At 38.8% G+C, this 19,531-nt stretch overlaps 1 protein-coding gene across 6 annotated transcripts in view; it reads right to left on the bottom strand.

The window, feature by feature from the left end:
- TRPC5 (transient receptor potential cation channel subfamily C member 5) overlaps positions 1–19,531 on the bottom strand; it is a 289,744-nt gene that overhangs the window by 163,478 nt on the left and 106,735 nt on the right. For 4 of the 6 annotated variants that reach the window (XM_072743343.1, XM_072743338.1, XM_072743339.1 and 1 more), the window contains one exon: positions 16,926–17,066. The exons of the other annotated variants lie outside the window; for them this stretch is intronic. The gene's annotated coding sequence lies outside the window, so the exon portion shown is untranslated. The remainder of the gene's footprint in view (positions 1–16,925; positions 17,067–19,531) is intronic. 6 annotated transcript variants of the gene reach the window in all.

Consider the following 19,531-nt stretch of genomic DNA (forward strand, 5'->3'; position numbering starts at 1 on the left):
GCAGGCAGAGGGAGAAGCAAACTCCCTGTTGAGCAAGGAGCCAGATGTGATGTGGTGCTTGATCTCAGGAACCTGGGATAATGACTGAGCTGAAAGCAGACATTTAATGGACTGAGCCACCCAGGTGCCCCATGAGAACTTCCTAATTTTAATGTAATAATACTAATCTTACGTAGAAAGGTCCAGATCTTGAACTTCCTGCAGGGGACTTCAAAGGTCATCTAGAATAATCCGCTGCCCAATGAAAAAGTCCCCTTGACAATATCCTTGTTAAGTGATTATTCAGCTAATGAGTGCTTCCACCAATGGGGAACTCATCACTTTGTTACCTGCGTGGTAAATGCTGACTTTCTGCAAATGCTTTTCTATGTTGAGCTGAAATACCCTGCCTACAATTTCTATTCCATTGTCCTAGTTCTTTTCTCTAGAGCAGCACTGAGCAAAACTCTTTCTTCTGCACGACAACCCTTCAAATGTTTGATTTCAGCTCTCATGTCTCTCTCTACCTTGAGTCTCCCCTTCTCTGGAATTATGATCATTCTAGTAGTTTGCTTCTAGTTACACTATATTTTGTTTCTTTTATTTTTATATTTTTTTAATAAATTAATTTTTTATTGGTGTTCAATTTACCAACATACAGAATAACACCCAGTGCTCATCCCGTCAAGTGTCCCCCTCAGTGCCCGTCACCCATTCACCCCCACCCTCCACCCTCCTCCCCTTCCACCACCCCTAGTTCATTTCCCAGAGTTAGGAGTCTTTATGTTCTGTCTCCCTTTCTGATATTTCCCACACATTTCTTTTAAAATATGATGCTCTGAAATGAAGCTAGTGCTCTAGAATGGTCAGGCCAGCACAGACTACACTGTGGCTATTTTTTCTTCATTCATACATTCAGCAATGCTTTGTTGAGGTCAAGATACACTACTGTTTCAGGAGGCACTTTAAACTCTCTTACATAGTCTATTGCAGTATTGTTTCTCATTTGTTTAAGTCTTATCAATTCAAGAATTTCATTACTTTACAAATAATAATAAATTAACATTAAGCACTAATCATATGCCAGATACTATGTTACTAAATACTTCATATGCATTATTTAAATTATTTTTCACTTTTAGACAGTTACTGTTATAATCTCCCACTTCACAGATAAGGAATCTGAAGCACAGAGAGGTTAAGTAAATTACTTTAGTTCACACAGCTAGTAAGTGGTGGCTTGGGATTAGAGCCAAACTTCTGACTCCAGAGTCTACATTTTTAACTACTTGTATGAAAGTAGGCTCTTTTATATGCTTCATAATGCCTATAATAGTGCCAGGAATAGTAGATAGTCAGTATTTCAATTCAACAAATACTTGTTATGTACCTACTGTTTGTCAGGCCCAGCATATTAGTAGTGGGGCCTTTAAGCAACCCCCAGTCTAGAGAGAGAGAAAAATGAAAATACGTTAAATGTACTATCATATGATTAGGATTCTAACACATAGTAGGGATATGAAGGAGGAAGTGTTCAACCCTACCTGGGGAGGTAATTTAAGAGAAAGTAATATTCGAGCTATGGCTTGAAAAGTTGGTAGGAGTTCGCTAGATAGCAGTGTAGGGATGGTCATCCTAGGTAACACACACAATATGTGCTTAGGCATGGATATATAAAACACAGTGTTATTTTAAGATAACACTGACTTTCTATTCTTCATACCTCTCAAGCATGTGACCACCTTGGGACCTTTGCACATGCAGTTTGCTGCCTATAATCTTCCTCCAGCAGATCTTCACAATCTCTCTCTTAAACATTCAAGCTTCAGATCAAATGTTATCTCCTCAGTAAGCCTTCCTAGACACTTTTTCTAATGGAGCAAGCCTCTCAAATGTTCCTCTCCATCTCATTACCTTGACTTGTTTTTCTTCGAGAAAACACTACCACTATTCAAAATGATCATATTTATATTTGTTATTTTAAGAACTGGCTTTCCCAATCAAAATGTAAAGTTCATAATAACAAGAACCTTATCTGTCATATTTACTACTCTATACCCAAAGCCTGGCACATAGTAGGCTCTCAATAAATTTGTATGGAATTGCTAAATGAAATGATGGTGAGGATAGAGATGGGGTAATGTTCTGTTGGTAGAGCTCTGCTTTTGTTTGTGTGTTTAACCTCCTCCCCTCCATGCAGCCATGTGCTCAGGCAATAAACCTCTCCTTCTTTCAAGGAAAAAAGCCTCATTTAGTCTACGACTAAGTCAGTATTGGTAATTTCATTTCTTTGGCCAGTGATTGATCTAGGTTTGAGTATTTGTTGCAATTCTGGCCAAGTTCTGAAAAAGAGATGTAAAAAAAGAAATATTTCCCTTTTTGCCTCTGAATGTTGTCATTTGCTTGTGATACCAAAGAATTTGGTAGCCACCTTGGAACTCTGAGGAATAACCAACCTAAAAGATTCAGCCTACATGCTAAGGATGGCATACATCAAGTCCTTTATGATGTCTTTGAGCCATTGAATCAACCAATCTAGGAGTTGCTCAATTTCTAGCCTTTTAGTTGTGTGAGATAAAAACTCCCTTTTTGTTAACCCACTTTTAGGCCTGCTTTTCTTTTACAAGAAGCTGAAGACATCCTAAGTGACTGTATTTTCTGAAAAATTAAAACCATAAATATTTTCTGAAAATTAAAACCAAAATTAAACCATAAATAAATGGAAAAACTGACCAGATTAGTAATCATAGAAGAAATTAAAATAGTTTGAAATTAAAAATCATTCCACTCAAATGGTTTCACAGCTGTATATATAGAACTTTAAAAAATATAGATGGCTATTTTGATATTAAAGATAGTTCAAATTATGCAAAAGGAATTCATTCTACAGAGCAAGCGTAATATTAATGCCAAAATCTAATAAAGATGACCTAAGATGAAAACTATAGACTTCCTCCAAAAAAAACTATAGACTGTTTCAATCATGAAAATAATTCCAAAAATTCTAAATAAAATATTAGCAAATTATAAAGCAGTAGTGAATTTGATGAATAATACATTATAACCAAGTGGAATTTATCCTAAGAATGCAAGCATGGTTCAATGTGAAGAAATTGTCAATATAATTCAATAAATAAGTCAGTGACTTCAAGGAAAGGAAGGATTTCATGATCATATCAATACATGAAAAGAAATTTGATGTAACTCAGTATCTATTTAAAAAAAACTAAAGTTGGAACAGAAGTAAACTACTTATACACAAAAACACTATTTATCTCAGAGCAATAATAAATATAATAAGTTGTGAAATACTGCATCCATTGCCATTAAAATCAAGAACAAGATAGGGATGCCACAAGTAGCACTATTACTCAATTTTAAAGTTCTGGCTATTGTAGTAAGAGGACACGAAAGTATGATAAGTATTTAGCAGAGGATACAAAATTACTTTTATATTTACATGATGTAATCGTATAATAAAACAACCCAAGAAAACTTTACAAAGATCTGTTAGACCTAACAAGGAATTTTGGGAAGGTGAAAGAATGTAAGAAAAATATACAAATAACGATAGCTTTAAAAAACTTAACTATAATCATCACTATCACTCAGAAATTGAAATGTAAAAAATCCAGTGCACAATAGTGCCATCTTAAGATGTCCAGGAGTTAATTTATTTAAAAGGGAACAGGATACAAGTAAAAGAAGTTACTGAAGGGTATAAAGCAAGACTGAAGAGAACAGAGAAGCACATTTTGTTGCTGAATAGAAAGACTCACACTAATAAAAATATAATTTCTTAATTAAATTAAGATATAAATTACAAAAAGTATACCATTTAGGTTTTATTTTTAAAAATATTTTATTTATTTATTTATTTATGAAAGACACACAGAGAGAGGCAGAGACATAGGCAGAGGGAGAAGCAGGTTCTCCGTGGGGAACCTGATGGTAAGATTCAATCCCAGGATCCCAAGATCATGACCTAAGCCAAAGGCAGATGCTCAACCACTGAGCCACCCAGGTGGCCCTGTCATTCAGATTTTATATGGAGCTGGACAGAAAAATTAAAGTTTAAGTGAAAGGATAAATGTGTAAATATTTCCATAAAATTTTTGATTAAGAAAAAAAGACATAAAAAATGGCAAAGTAGAGAATTCAAAAAACCCATCTCTCCACTAATGCATCTATCATAAAAAAACTATCATAGCTAAAACCATCAGAATCAACTTTTTCTGAAATCTGGTATTTAATAAAAACTTAAAAGAATAAGATGAGTACTTAATGAAGAAAGAAGCCACTAAATTTTGGCAAGAGAATTTTGTAGCATTTTCACTGAACTTCCTACCTACCATCTCCCACTCCTTTAGCTTAGATAAAGCTTTGGAGACAGTGGCCCACATTCCTAGTGGTGGCTTGCTGGTACCAGCAGGCCAATATGGATTTTGTTCTCAAGGAATTGTGATTGTAGGTTTTGACAGGTTAATGCATATGTATTGAATTGCTGCATGAAAAAAGAGGGATCAGCTGACAAGATTGCTCTTGTTTTTCTTTAAAGATTTATTTATTTTTTCCAGAGAAGTGGGGAGGAGCAGAGGAAGAGAGAGAGAGAAACTCTAAGCAGACTCTGTGCTGAGCATGGAACCCCATGTGGGGCTCGATCTCATGACCCTGAGATCACAACCTGAACTGAAACTAAGAGTTGGATGCTTAACTGACTGTTCCCCCCAGGCTCTCCAGGTTTACCTTTGTTTTATATCCCACCACCTTCCTTAGAATTTTCTCAGCATTAGAGTGGCCTTCCCTGTAGTATTTGCCAAATTATGAACAGCAGATTTGAGCAAGCAGGGGATAGAATCAGTGAAACTGAAGATATATCAATTGAAATTATCCAGTATGAGGGACATAAAGGAAAAGGTAATGAAGAGAAATGAATAGCACCTCAGTTGTATGTGAGACACTTACTAAGTGTACCAACAGATGCATAATGGGGGTTGTAGACGGAGAAGAGAGAAAAAATGGCAGAAAGTATGTGTGAAGAAATAATGGCCAAAATATTCCACAATTTGATGAAATACATCAATCTATCCAAGAAGACTAACAAACTCTAAGAAGGATAAACTCAAAGAGATGCCACACCAAGACACATTACAATCGAACTATCAAAAGACAAAGACAAAGAAGCAATCTTTAATGTAGCAAGAGAAGTGACTTGTCACAGACAAGGGATCCTCAATAAAATTAAGAGCCAATTTTTCTTCAGAAACCATATAATTCAGAAGGCAGTAGTGTAATATGTTTAAAATGTTTATAGAAAAGAACCCCCCCCCCAAAAAAAAAGAAAAAGAAAAAGAAAAAGAAAAGAAAAAAAGAAAAGAAAAGAAAAACCCCTTCTCAGGGATACCTGGGTGACTCAGTGGTTGAGTGTCTGCTTTTGGCTCAGGGTACGATCCCGCTTCCAGGGATTGAGTGCCACATTGGGCTCCCTGTGGGGACCCTGCTTCTCCCTCTGCCTATGTCTCTGCCTCTCTCCCTATGTCTCTTATGAATAAATAAAATCTTAAAAAACCCTTCTCAACCTAAATTCTATACTCTGCGAAACTATCCTTCAAAAATGAAGGTGAAATGAAGACATTCCCAGATAAACAAAAGCTGAAGGAGGTTTTTCTTTTTAAGATTTTATTTATTCATTCATGAGACACACACACACACACACACACACACAGAGGCAGGTGCTAAACCACTGAGCCACCCAGGGATCCCCTGAAGGAGTTAATTATCAGTAATCCTTCCCTACAAGAAATGCTAAAGGTAGTCCTTCAGGCCAGACAGCAATTCAAAACCATATGTAGAAATAAAGAACACTGGTAAAGATAAATGAATACCTAAATATAAAAGCCAAAATTCTTATACTTTTTGGTTGTAAGTCTTCTTATTTTCTATATAAGATTTAAAAGACAAATGCATAGAACAAAAATTATAAGTCTATGTTAATGGATGCACAGTATATAAAGATGTAAACTGTGACAATAATAACATAGAGGAGGAGGAATGGAGCTGCATTGGAACAGAGTTTTTATACTTTTAAAGTTACGCTATTATTAACTGAAACTAGCTTGCTATACATAGAAGTTGTTGATATTAATCTCCAAGATAGACACTAAGAAAATAATTAAAAACATATGGAATAGACCTCTTTTTGCTACACCTGACTGGCTCAGTCAGTAGAGCACAAGACTCTTGATCTTGGTCACAAGTTTGAGTCCCATGTTGGGGGTAGAGTTTACTTAAAAAATGTATATAAACACAACAGAAGGCTATAATGAAGGAATTGAGAAATAAAAAATATCTCAGACAAATAAAAAACAAATAGCAAAATGGCAGAAATAAGTCCAGTAATTACAGTCTGAAGTATTTGAGTGAGGGCAATACTAGACAATGATATTCCCTTTAGCTATATTGGTGTTGGAGGGGGTTTTTTGGGTGGGGGTGGAGAATAAGAAAGGAAAGATCCAGCCAGCATCTGCAGCACAGCATTGAGATCTAGTAATATAGAGTTAAGAATCATCAGCATATTGATCAAAGGTTCTCAAATCTGGCTGCACATTAAAACCACCTGAGGACCTCTTTAAAAAATATCCATGTTTGGGTCATAGTACCTCTCCCCCATCCACACTGATGCTTAAGAATAGTGCTTGAGGTGAATGTAATATGCAGCTGAGATTGAGTACCATTATCATAAGGTAACTTCAGTGAGATTGCAAAGAGATCAGGGGAACTGGAGAGGAAATTTCTAGAGTGGAGAAAGGTCTAGATCTCCAATGTCCAGTATGGTAGCTGCTAGCCACATGTAGCTATGTAAATCTAAATGAATTAAAATGAGATGAGATAAAAAAAATTCAGTTCTGCTGTTATACAAGTCACATTTCAAGCACCTAATAAACACAGGTGACTCATGACTACCATAGTGAACAGCACAGATAGAGAGCATTTTCATCATTACCGGGAGTCCAATAGGACAAGTGCTGGATGACCCAAATGTCTCTTCTACCTCAAAATGTCTATACCAGAGAGGACTTTTTCAAATGCAGGATAGAAATATATAGTATCTGTGCTAAAATGTGGGTACTTTCATTTGCATAATACATTTTCATGGCTATGGATATGTGGTGTTTTTATTTCTGTAATGTCCTCAACTCTATTCCTTTCTCTTTGATGTCCAGAGGAGTTATGTAGAACTGCTGGCAGCCGGATTAAATTGATGTTTTTCATTTTTACTAGAGGGAAGGTATGAACAAAAAATATGTATGTTTCCCTCAAGACATTCAGCTGAATCAGGAAGTTTAAATCTGTTGCTCAACATTTATTATCACTTTGTCTGCATGATGTTCCTTGAGGTAGTCAAGGGAAAGGCAGAATGTGATAATGTTGATTACAGTAAATAATAGTGTAATTGGTTAAAAGTCTTACATCTGATTATTAGTCTTCGGACTGGCTTTCATCCCAGATTCCACAGGCCATGAGAAATGAGTGTCTCCTTTCTGTCACTTTGGAATCTAAAGTGACAGTGTTCGCATAGGAGCTTATTGGCCAAACAATCTTTAAATGGGGCAGAAGGACTTCTTTACAAGTTTTATTTATCCCTTTTGACTGGAATCGCCATCTTCCAGTAATCTGCCAAAATGATCAACATAAAGGGAAAGAGGAGAGTTACCTGCTATATGTTCTTTAGGCCTTTTAGAAAACACGGAATTGTTCCTTTGGCCACATACATGCAAATCTACAAGAAAGGTGATATTGTAGGTGTTAAGCAAATGGACACTGTTCAAAATGGAATGCCCCACAAATATTACCATGGCAAAACTGGAAGAGTCTACAATGTTACCCAGCATGCTGTTGGCATAATTGTAAACAAGTTAGAGGCAAGATTCTTGCCAAGAGAATTAATGTATATATTGAGTATATTAAGCATTCAAAGAGCCGAGATAGCTTTCTGAAGCATGTGAAGGAAAATAATCAGAAAAAGAAGGGAGTCGAGAGGGGAGGGGCAAGATGGCGGCAGAGTAGGGTCCCCAAATCACCTGTCCCCAATAAATTACCTAGAAAACCATCCTATCATCCTGAAAATCTACGAATTCGGCCTGAGATTTAAAGAGAGACCAGCTGGAATGCTACAGAGAGAAGAGTTCGCGCTTCTATCAAGGTAGGAAGACGGGGAAAAAGAAATAAAGAAACAAAAGGCCTCCGAGGGGGAGGGGCCCCACGAGGAGCCGGGCTGAGGCCGGGGCGAGTGTCCCCAGGACAGGAGAGCCCCGTCGCGGAGGGGCAGGAGCTGCACCAACCTTCCCGGGCGGAAAGGCCTCCCGGGGAATTGGAGCAGGATCCCCAGGAAGGCCGGGATGCCCTCGGGCTCCCTGGGACAGTAACAGAGGAACTGCGCCCTGGGAGAGTGCGCCGAGCTCCCTAAGGGCTGCAGCGCTCGGCGGGACCCGGAGCAGCTCGGAGGGGCTCGGGCGGCGGCTCCGCGGAGGGGGCTGCGCGGCTCCGGGAACAGCTCGGAGGGGCTCGGGCGGCGGCTCCGCGGAGGGGGCTGCGGGGCGGGAGCGCGAATCCAACAGCGCAGGCCCCGGAGCACAGGGCGCCGGGACACAGCCCAGGATCCGGCCTCCCCCCGGGACAGGCAGAGGCCGGGAGGGCCCAGGACAGCAAGGACGCTCCTGCCTGGAGCTGAGCAGATCAGCGGCCCGCCTGGGAGCCCCCAGGCCCTGCAGACGGAGAGCCCCGGAGCTACTGCGGGGGCTGACTCCAGGGTCCCAGAGCTGCCCCCGCCACTGTGGCTTCCTCATGGGGTGAACAACCCCACTGAGCCCTGCACCAGGCAGGGGCAGAGCAGCTCCCCCAAGTGCTAACACCTGAGAATCAGCACAGCAGACCCCTCCCCCAGAAGACCAGCGACACGGACCAGTTCCAAGGGAAGTCAAGGGACTTAAAGTATACAGAATCGGAAGATACTCCCCCGTGTTTTTTTTGTTTTTGATTTTGTTTTTGTTTTTGTTTTTTTTTTTTGTTTTTTTTTTTTTTGTTTTGTTTTGTGCTTTTTTTTCTTTCTTTCTTCTTGATTTCTGATTGCTTCCCCCACCCCCCCCCCCTTTTTTTCTCCTTTCTTTCTTTTTCTTTCTCTTTTTCTTCTCTTTTTCCCCTTTTTTTCTTTCTCTTTTTTCTTTTTCTCTTTTCTTTCCTTCTCTCTTTTTCTCCTTTTCCCAATACAACTTGTTTTTGGCCACACTGCACTGAGCAAAATGACTAGAAGGAAAACCTCACCTCAAAAGAAAGAATCAGAAACAGTCCTTTCTCCCACAGAGTTACAAAATCTGGATTACAATTCAATGTCAGAAAGCCAATTCAGAAGCACTATTATTATTTTTTTTTTTTCAGAAGCACTATTATACAGCTACTGGTGGCTCTAGAAAAAACCATAAAGGACTCAAGAGACTTCATGACTGCAGAATTTAGATCCAATCAGGCAGAAATTAAAAATCAATTAAATGAGATGCAATCCAAGCTAGAAGTCCTAACGACGAGGCTTAACGAGGTGGAAGAACGAGTGAGTGACATAGAAGACAAGTTGATGGCAAAGAGGGAAACTGAGGAAAAAAGAGACAGGCAATTAAAAGACCATGAGGATAGATTAAGGGAGATAAATGACAGCCTGAGGAAGAAAAACCTACGTTTAATTGGGGTTACCGAGGGCACCAAAATGGACAGAGGGCCAGAATATGTACTTGAACAAATCCTAGCTGAAAACTTTCCGAATCTGGGAAGGGAAACAGGCATTCAGATCCAGGAAATAGAGAGATCCCCCCCTAAAATCAACAAAAACCGTTCAACACCTCGACATTTAATAGTGAAGCTTGCAAATTCCAAAGATAAGGAGAAGATCCTTAAAGCAGCAAGAGAAAAAAAGTCCCTGACTTTTATGGGGAGGAATATTAGGGTAACAGCAGACCTCTCCACAGAGACCTGGCAGGCCAGAAAGGGCTGGCAGGATATATTCAGGGTCCTAAATGAAAAGAACATGCAACCAAGAATACTTTATCCAGCAAGGCCCTCATTCAAAATGGAAGGAGAGATAAAGAGCTTCCAAGACAGGCAGGAACGGAAAGAATATGTAACCTCCAAACCAGCTCTGCAAGAAATTTTAAGGGGGACTCTCAAAATTCCCCTTTAAGAAGAAGTTCAGTGGAACAATCCACAAAAACAAGGACTGAATAGATATGATGACACTAAACTCATATCTGTCAATAGTAACTCTGAACGTGAATGGGCTTAATGACCCCATCAAAAGGCGCAGGGTTTCAGTCTGGATATAAAAGCAGGACCCATCTATTTGCTGTCTACAAGAGACTCATTTTAGACAGAAGGACACCTACAACCTGAAAATAAAAGGTTGGAGAACCATTTACCATTCAAATGGTCCTCAAAAGAAAGCAGGGGTAGCCATCCTTATATCAGATAAACTAAAATTTACCCCGAAGACTGTAGTGAGAGATGAAGAGGGACACTATCTCATACTCAAAGGATCTATCCAACAAGAGGACTTAACAATCCTTAATATATATGCCCCGAATGTGGGAGCTGCCAAATATTTAAACCAATTAATAACCAAACTGAAGAAATACTTTGATAATAATACACTTATACTTGGTGACTTCAATCTAGCTCTCTCTATACTAGATAGGTCTTCTAAGCACAACATCTCCAAAGAAACGAGAGCTTTAAATGATACACTGGACCAGATGGATTTCACAGATATCTACAGAACTTTACATCCAAACTCAACTGAATACACATTCTTCTCAAGTGCACATGGAACTTTCTCCAGAATAGACCACATACTGGGTCACAAATCGGGTCTGAACCGATACCAAAAGATCGGGATAGTCCCCTGTATATTCTCAGACCATAATGCCTTGAAATTAGAACTTAATCACAACAAGAAGTTTGCAAGGACCACAAACACGTGGAGGTTAAGGACCATCCTGCTAAAAGATGAAAAGGTCAACCAGGAAATTAAGGAAGAATTAAAAAGATTCATGGAAACTAATGAGAATGAAGATACAACCGTTCAAAATCTTTGGGATGCAGCAAAAGCAGTCCTGAGGGGGAAATACATCGCAATACAAGCATCCATTCAAAAACTGGAAAGATCTCAAATTCAAAAGCTCACCTTACACATAAAGGAACTAGAGAAAAGCAACAAATGGACCCCACCCCCAGCAGAAGAAGACAGTTAATTAAAATTCAAGCAGAACTAAATGAAATCGAGACCAAAAGAACTGTGGAACAGATCAACAGAACCAGGAGTTGGTTCTTTGAAAGAATTAATAAGATAGATAAACCATTAGCCAACCTTATTAAAAAGAAGAGAGAGAAGACTCAAATTAATAAAATCATGAATGAGAAAGGAGAGATCACTACCAACACCAAGGAAATACAAACGATTTTAAAAACATATTATGAACAGCCGTACGCCAATAAATTAGGAAATCTAGAAGAAATGGACACATTCCTGGAAAGCCACAAACTACCAAAACTGGAGCAGGAAGAAATAGAAAACCTGAACAGGCCAATAACCAGGGAGGAAATTGAAGCAGTCACCAAAAACCTCCCAAGACACAAGAGTCCAGGGCCAGATGGCTTCCCAGGGGAATTCTATCAAACGTTTAAAGAAGAAATCATACCTATTCTACTAAAGCTGTTTGGAAAGATAGAAAGAGATGGAGTACTTCCAAATTCGTTCTATGAGGCCAGCATCACCTTAATTCCAAAACCAGACAAAGACCCCACCAAAAAGGAGAATTACAGACCAATATCCCTGATGAACATGGATGCAAAAATTCTCAACAAGATACTAGCCAATAGGATCCAACAACACATTAAGAAAATTATTCACCATGACCAAGTAGGATTTATCCCCGGGACACAAGGCTGGTTCAACACTCGTAAAACCATCAATGTGATTCATCATATCAGCAAGAGAAAAACCAAGAACCATATGATCCTCTCATTAGATGCAGAGAAAGCATTTGACAAAATACAGCATCCATTCCTGATCAAAACCCTTCAGAGTGTTGGGATAGAGGGAACTTTCCTCGACATCTTAAAAGCCATTTGCGAAAAGCCCACAGCAAATATCATTCTCAATGGGGAAGCACTGGGAGCCTTTCCCCTAAGATCAGGAACAAGACAGGGATGTCCACTCTCACCACTGCTGTTCAACATAGTTCTGGAAGTCCTCGCCTCAGCAATCAGACAACAAAAAGACATTAAAGGCATTCAAATTGGCAAAGAAGAAGTCAAACTCTCCCTCTTCGCCGATGACATGATACCCTACATAGAAAACCCAAAAGCCTCCACCCCAAGATTGCTAGAACTCATACAGCAATTTGGTAGCGTGGCAGGATACAAAATCAATGCCCAGAAATCAATGGCATTTCTATACACTAACAATGAGACTGAAGAAAGAGAAATTAAGGAGTCAATCCCATTTACAATTGCACCCAAAAGCATAAGATACCTAGGAATAAACCTAACCAAAGAGGTAAAAGATCTATACCCTAAAAACTATAGAACACTTCTGAAAGAAATTGAGGAAGACAAAAAGAGATGGAAAAATATTCCATGCTCATGGATTGGCAGAATTAATATTGTAAAAATGTCAATGTTACCGAGGGCAATTTACACGTTTAATGCAATCCCTAAGAAAATATCATGGACTTTCTTCAGAGAGTTAGAACAAATTATTTTAAGATTTGTGTGGAATCAGAAAAGACCCCGAATAGCCAGGAGAATTTTATCTTATTTTATTTTTTTTAAAGATTTTATTTATTTATTCATGATAGTCACACAGAGAGAGAGAGAGAGAGAGAGAGAGAGGGAGGCAGAGACAGGCAGAGGGAGAAGCAGGCTCCATGCACCGGGAGCCCGACGTGGGATTCGATCCCGGGTCTCCAGGATCGCGCCCTGGGCCAAAGGCAGGCGCCAAACCGCTGCGCCACCCAGGGATCCCAGCCAGGGGAGTTTTAAAAAAGAAAACCATAGCTGGGGGCATCACAATGCCAGATTTCAGGTTGTACTACAAAGCTGTGGTCATCAAGACAGTGTGGTACTGGCACAAAAACAGACACATAGATCAATGGAACAGAATAGAGAACCCAGAAGTCGACCCTGAAATGTATGGTCATCTAATATTCGATAAAGGAGGAAAGACTATCCATTGGAAGAAAGACAGTCTCTTCAATAAATGGTGTTGGGAAAATTGGACATCCACATGCAGGAGAATGAAACTGGACCACTCTCTTTCACCATACACAAAGATAAACTCAAAATGGGTGAGAGATCTAAATGTGAGACAAGAGTCCATCAAAATCATAGAAGAGAACACAGGCAACACCCTTTTTGAACTTGGCCACAGTAACTTCTTGCAAGATACATCCACAAAGGCAAAAGAAACAAAAGCAAAAATGAACTATTGGGACTTCATCAAGATAAGAAGCTTTTGCACAGCAAAGGATACAGTCAACAAAACTAAAAGACAACCTACAGAATGGGAGAAGATATTTGCAAATGACATATCAGATAAAGGGCTAGTTTCCAAGATCTATAAAGAACTTATTAAACTCAACACCAAAGAAACAAACAATCCAATCATGAAATGGGCAAAAGACATGAAGAGAAATCTCACAGAAGAAGACATGGACATGGCCAACATGCACACGAGATAATGCTCTGCATCACTTGCCATCAGGGAAATACAAATCAAAAGCACAATGAGATACCACCTCACACCAGTGAGAATGGGGAAAATTAACAAGGCAGGAAACCACAAATGTTGGAGAGGATGCGGAGAAAAGGGAATCCTCTTGCATTGTTGGTGGGAATGTGAACTGGTGCAGCCACTCTGGAAAACTGTGTGGAGATTCCTCAAAGAGTTAAAAATAGACCTTCCCTACGACCCAGCAATTGCACTGTTGGGGATTTACCCCAAAGATTCAGATGCAATGAAACGTCGGGACACCTGCACCCCGATGTTTCTAGCAGCAGTGTCCACAATAGCCAAACTGTGGAAGGAGCCTCGGTGTCCATCGAAAGATGAATGGATAAAGAAGATGTGGTTTATGTATACAATGGAATATTACTCAGCAATTAGAAATGACAAATACCCACCATTTGCTTCAACGTGGATGGAACTGGAGGGTATTAAACTGAGTGAAATAAGTCAATCGGAGAAGGACAAACAGTGTATGTTCTCATTCATTTGGGGAATAGAAATAATAGTGAAAGGGAATATAAAGGAAGGGAAAAGAAATGTTGGGAAATATCAGGAAGGGAGACAGAACATAAAGACTCCTAACTCTGGGAAACGAACTAGGGGTGGTGGAAGGGGAGGAGGGCGGGTGTTGGAGGGGAATGGGTGACGGGCACTGAGGCGGACACTTGACGGGATGAGCACTGGGTGTTTTTCTGTATGTTGGTAAATTGAACACCAATAAAAATTAATTGAAAAAAAAAAGAGCAAACAAACAAACAAAAATAGAAAAGAAAAAGAAGGGAGTCAAAGCGAAAGGTACTTGGGTTCAACTAAAGTTCCAGCCTGCTCTACCCAGAGAAGCACACTTTGTGAGAACCAATGGAAAGGAGTCTGAGCTGCTGGAACCCATTTCGTATGAATTCATGGTATGATAAGTGTAAAAAAAAAACAAAACCAAAAAACTCAATACTGTAATAAATAAATAAATAAAAGTTTATTTATGCTAATATTTAGGGAATATGATGAGTCAGACGTACACAGGACTTCTTTTACTATTCTTACACCTTTGCATGTGTCTGAAATTATTTTAAAATAAAAATTACTTAAATCAGAAAATCACGAATTTTCATGAAAAAAATCAATTTCCTTAAACAAGGATTCCCAGTCTTCCCCCTATGCATTTTAAGTGAGTTCATCCTGTATATACATTTTCTATCAGTTTTCTTCACTTAATATCTTGTAAGAATTTCCCATACATTATTATCAATAATATCACTCTTTAAATCATCTGCCCTTTCTATCACCAATTTCCCTAGTGGAAAAGTGACTCTGCTAGGTGAGATTGAGGCAGTATGGTTTAATACCATCTTATGTTAAAATATCATGTTAAATAGCCATTTGATATTTTATTGGATTGGATCAAGTATACCATAATATACTTAACTAGTCTCCATTTTGGTGATCTTTAGGGTGTCTTCAGTTTATCTCTACTGTTATAAACAAAGCTGTGATTTTTTTTACATATGTTTTTTAATATTCAACGTTTTTTGCTCAGTATAGTGTCCCAGAAAGTCGAATTACTGAGTCAAAAACCAGGTGCATTTTTAAAGATATGTACTGTCAAATTTCTTTTAAAATTGTGTTATTTACCAGTAGTAGCTCTATAACGGGAAATAAACCTTAGAATACCAAGAAAACAGAAATGGACCTCACTTTTCTTGTGTATAATTAATGATCTAAAGCCCCTTCCCTCTCAAATATTCTAAGATTCTGTGATTCTGTAACAAATGGGTAATGAAGTACATTTTGCATGGTCCAACAGATGTTACTTTCTTTTTGGGAGGAAGAAAGATTAGGGAATCCTTCAACTGCTGGCCTGGCGCTCTCTATAGTAACAGATACTAAGGGCTAAATGAACATTGTCTGTTTCAGACCAGGACTTTATTAAATGGATTCCAAATTTTGCCTGTTAGTTTTTCCCATTTCTAAAGAAGCAAGAAGATCAGTACCTTGAGCATAGCTGGCACTAATTAAAATTGTAAAGATCAAGATCAGCTGGAGTTTTGGGGAGGTGGTTAGGAAAGGTATGTGGGACATGTAAACCAGAGCTGGGTCTGAAAGGCTGAGTGGGATTTAGATAGGCAGATGTGGGAATTGGGAAAACACCTCTCTTATATGTGGGAGGAGGATAGAAGCTAAAGGTGCAAATTAGTACTACCTTGGGTATGGCAGTGCTTGGGAAGAGAGGGAAGTATGTTGGAGTAGCTAAGCTGGGGCCCATTTGTTGGGGGATATTGAATATTTGGTTGAGAGACTAGGTCTTGATCATGTAGGCATTGGGGAGTCACTCTAGGTTCTTAAACAGGATGTGATCAAGAAAGCTGTATAAGATGACTCCTATGTCTGTGCCAGTGGTAAATCAGAGTAGGAGATAATAGGATTTTTTTCAATGAGATAAGGGAGTCCCATCTAGAATGCTGGCAGTCAGAATGCAGAAGGGAAGAATTTTAGAGTTATTTCCAAGACACAGAAAAATAGGGCTTGGTAATGGATATATTATAAGGGATGAGGTAGACAGGACCTCAAAATGATATTGCAGTTTCAGCTTGAGTGACCATAAGACTTCATAGTGCTGCTGTCCATGTGATTGAGAAAGGCTCTTCACTGGGTTGGTGACTGAGGCCCTGATACTATTAGAGGAAACTGAGTTTCTGTCAACAGATTCTATTTATTCATAACCTCCATTGTACTTCAAAGATGTTTCTTTTGCTTTCTTCTTGGTCTTCATCTGGCAGTGGTTCTTAGCATTTTAACTTTGTTTCTCTGTCCCAGAGGATTCTGCCAAGTAATAATCATAAATGCTTAAATGCACTCAAGAAGTTCTGCTGAGTAGTCCCTTCTAATGCAATCTCCTTCAGTGTGACTATTTTGTAACTTTCTCATTTTGCATATTGGGATCTTTAAAACCAGGTCACCCTTGTTACTGAGAGGGCTTTACTTTTGTACAAGGATACATTTCCTGCAAAATTGGTTAGATCTCCACCTCCCTGCCTGACCCAACATTTGAGATTAGTACAGTTTTAAATCAAAAGTTAAAAATTTCTCAGGGGACGTCCCTGGAAATAATGGTGCATACCTGTATGTGTAAAGTGGTGCAGTTTAAAGAATAGTGTCCTGGGAATTAAGAACGTGGATTCTAGTCTTGTCTCTTCTGCTAATTGACATATGAACTTGAACAAGTAACATTTAGCTCTTCTTTATGTCTCTGTTTCCTTTTCTGTGAAATGAGAAAGACAAAATAGATGATTGCTAAGATCATGGCCAGCCCTCAGACCAACATTTTATTAAAACAATGTTTGCGGAGCATTAGCAACATTTAGAATGCTTAGAGACCACTGGGTTAGATACAGTACCAATGTGTTCACTCGATAAAGACAGGCAAATGTGATGATTCAGGCTAAAAGAAATGAAGGTTGAGACTCAGTTATTGGTTTGGATTGTTTTTGTAGATGGAATAGACCAAACCATTCAGATTGAATAATAATTTCCTTTGACACTGGGGTCAGTCCAATGTTATATGCCAGTTCTCCTAAAGTAGAATAGAACAGGACCCAAAGGTGGGGCTGCTCTGATTTTCTGAGGTCTGTGCCTATAGCCTCTTGAGTGTTGATTCCCAGAAATAGCAGTCATAATGCTCAGAGCTATCTTAATGAATCCTAGTAATTTTTTTCATAAGGGCAACCAGCCCAAGATCTTTCTTCTAATAGAGACTCCAAGGAGTATGTTGTTAGAAGAGAATTAAGACTATTGCCAGAGTATCTCTATTGTCTATTAGTGATCCCTTATGGCTCTGTTATCCACAACTTAATGTTAGTGCTTCTGAAATCTGGATAACAGATCACCTGGAGGTCAGAATGCTCTCTGTGTACCCTATAAAATATTGCTATAAATGTATTCCAACTTCTTTAAGAATTTGCATCTATTACTTCAATATGCATTGAGCATCATGTAAATTGAAGGCCATACTAACACACAAAAGCTCTGTTTAGCAAATTTTTCAGCTCTCAGCTCAATTCAACCCTGTTCTCCCAGCTACTTATTCTATCTATACCTTGCTCTCTGGATTAAATGCTGATATAAACTGTGTTCTTCTTGGCTTCAGACTTTGGCTTCTTTTAAGACTTTCCTGCTTCCAGTACTGCCTCAGGTTACATTAAATTGCCCTGAATTGCATCTCCTGCTCTTTTCCCCCACTACTTTCCTTTGTGGGCAAATGGCTCTTACAAGGCAGATTGTGACAGTATGCTTCATACCATCATATAACTACAGGGTATTTTTCCTAGCAGTTTAAAGTGCAGACACAAGTATGTGACCACATATAAACAAAATCAAGCCATTGATGACACCTGGTGTGCTTGTGCTAGGTGTTCTGCTAACATGTTCATTTGTTTTGCTGTCTGCTCTAGTCACTCAAGGATTTAAGAGGATTCTGTGACTGAAAATCTGAAATGGAGAAAATTCTCCCCATGAACTAAAATTGTGTTTGCAAATTAAGGAATGACTACCACAGATTGATTTTGGTTGTGGAACACCTTGATTCAACCTGAAGAACAACAGTGATTTGTGGACCTGTAATCTGATGAATACCAATTGATCAGAACATTTTAAATGTTTATATAATTAGTCATCCTGTGCTACTACTTATAGTAAGCAGCTCTGTAAGTTATGTCTACAACTTACTGTACAATGTGGGACTTCTGTTGATCCTCAAACATCCTCAAATACTAGCATCTTAGAATACTAGTATCTTATTAAAAATGTTCCTCTTGGCCTTTGTCTCTCCCAGATGAAGTATTGTCTCAAGTCAGGAGGCTTTTAAGCTCTCTATTTAGTTCAGCGGTCCCTAATATTTCTCCAAGGGCTTTATGATTACAAAGCTCTTTTATATACATCATCTCATTAAACTATTTTACATATCCTTGACTACCTCACTGAGTTGCTATCATTTATTTTTTAAAATACAGTCAATCCTTGAGCAATGTAGGGGTTACGGGTGCTGACTGCTTGGGCAAAAATCCATGTGTAGGTTTCAACTGCCCCACAAATTAACCACTAATCACCTACTGGTTTTTTTTTTAATCACCTACTGTTGACCAAAGCCTTACCAATAACATAAACAGTTGATTAACATGTGTTTTGTATGTCATATGGATTATACACTGTGTTCTCACAATAAAGTAAGCTTAAGAAACTGCTATGAAAATCATAAGGAAGAGAAATATGTTCACTGTACTATATCAAAAAGATCCATATACAAGTGGACCCATGCAGTTGAAGTCCATGTTGTTCAAGAGTCAACCGTAGATGAATATTTTCAGCATCACATAAATTAAGAGTTTGCTATACCACCCAGGGACTATTAAGTGGTGGAGTCCGAATTATAACCCAAGTGTTCTGATTCCATGTTTTAGGGCTTTCTCACCTGGTCCATTCAGTGTAGAATGAAAAAGTGAGGAATACCCTATGAAATACAGTGATTAAAGTGAAAGGCCTTGTGTGACTTGTCCGCAGTGATCCCAGGGCTGCACTTCACATTGTATTTGAAGACAGTCAGCATGTTTCAGCTGAGCTCTAGAGGGCATTCTGCCCTTGGATCTTTACCAAGTTGAAATCCTTTCAAGTGACAAAATTTCTTCACTGATATGAACTAAAATATTTCCCCCCCAATTCATATGTTAAAGC

This window comes from Vulpes vulpes, chromosome X, assembly GCF_048418805.1.
Source record: "Vulpes vulpes isolate BD-2025 chromosome X, VulVul3, whole genome shotgun sequence".
NCBI classification, from domain to species: Eukaryota; Metazoa; Chordata; class Mammalia; order Carnivora; family Canidae; genus Vulpes; species Vulpes vulpes.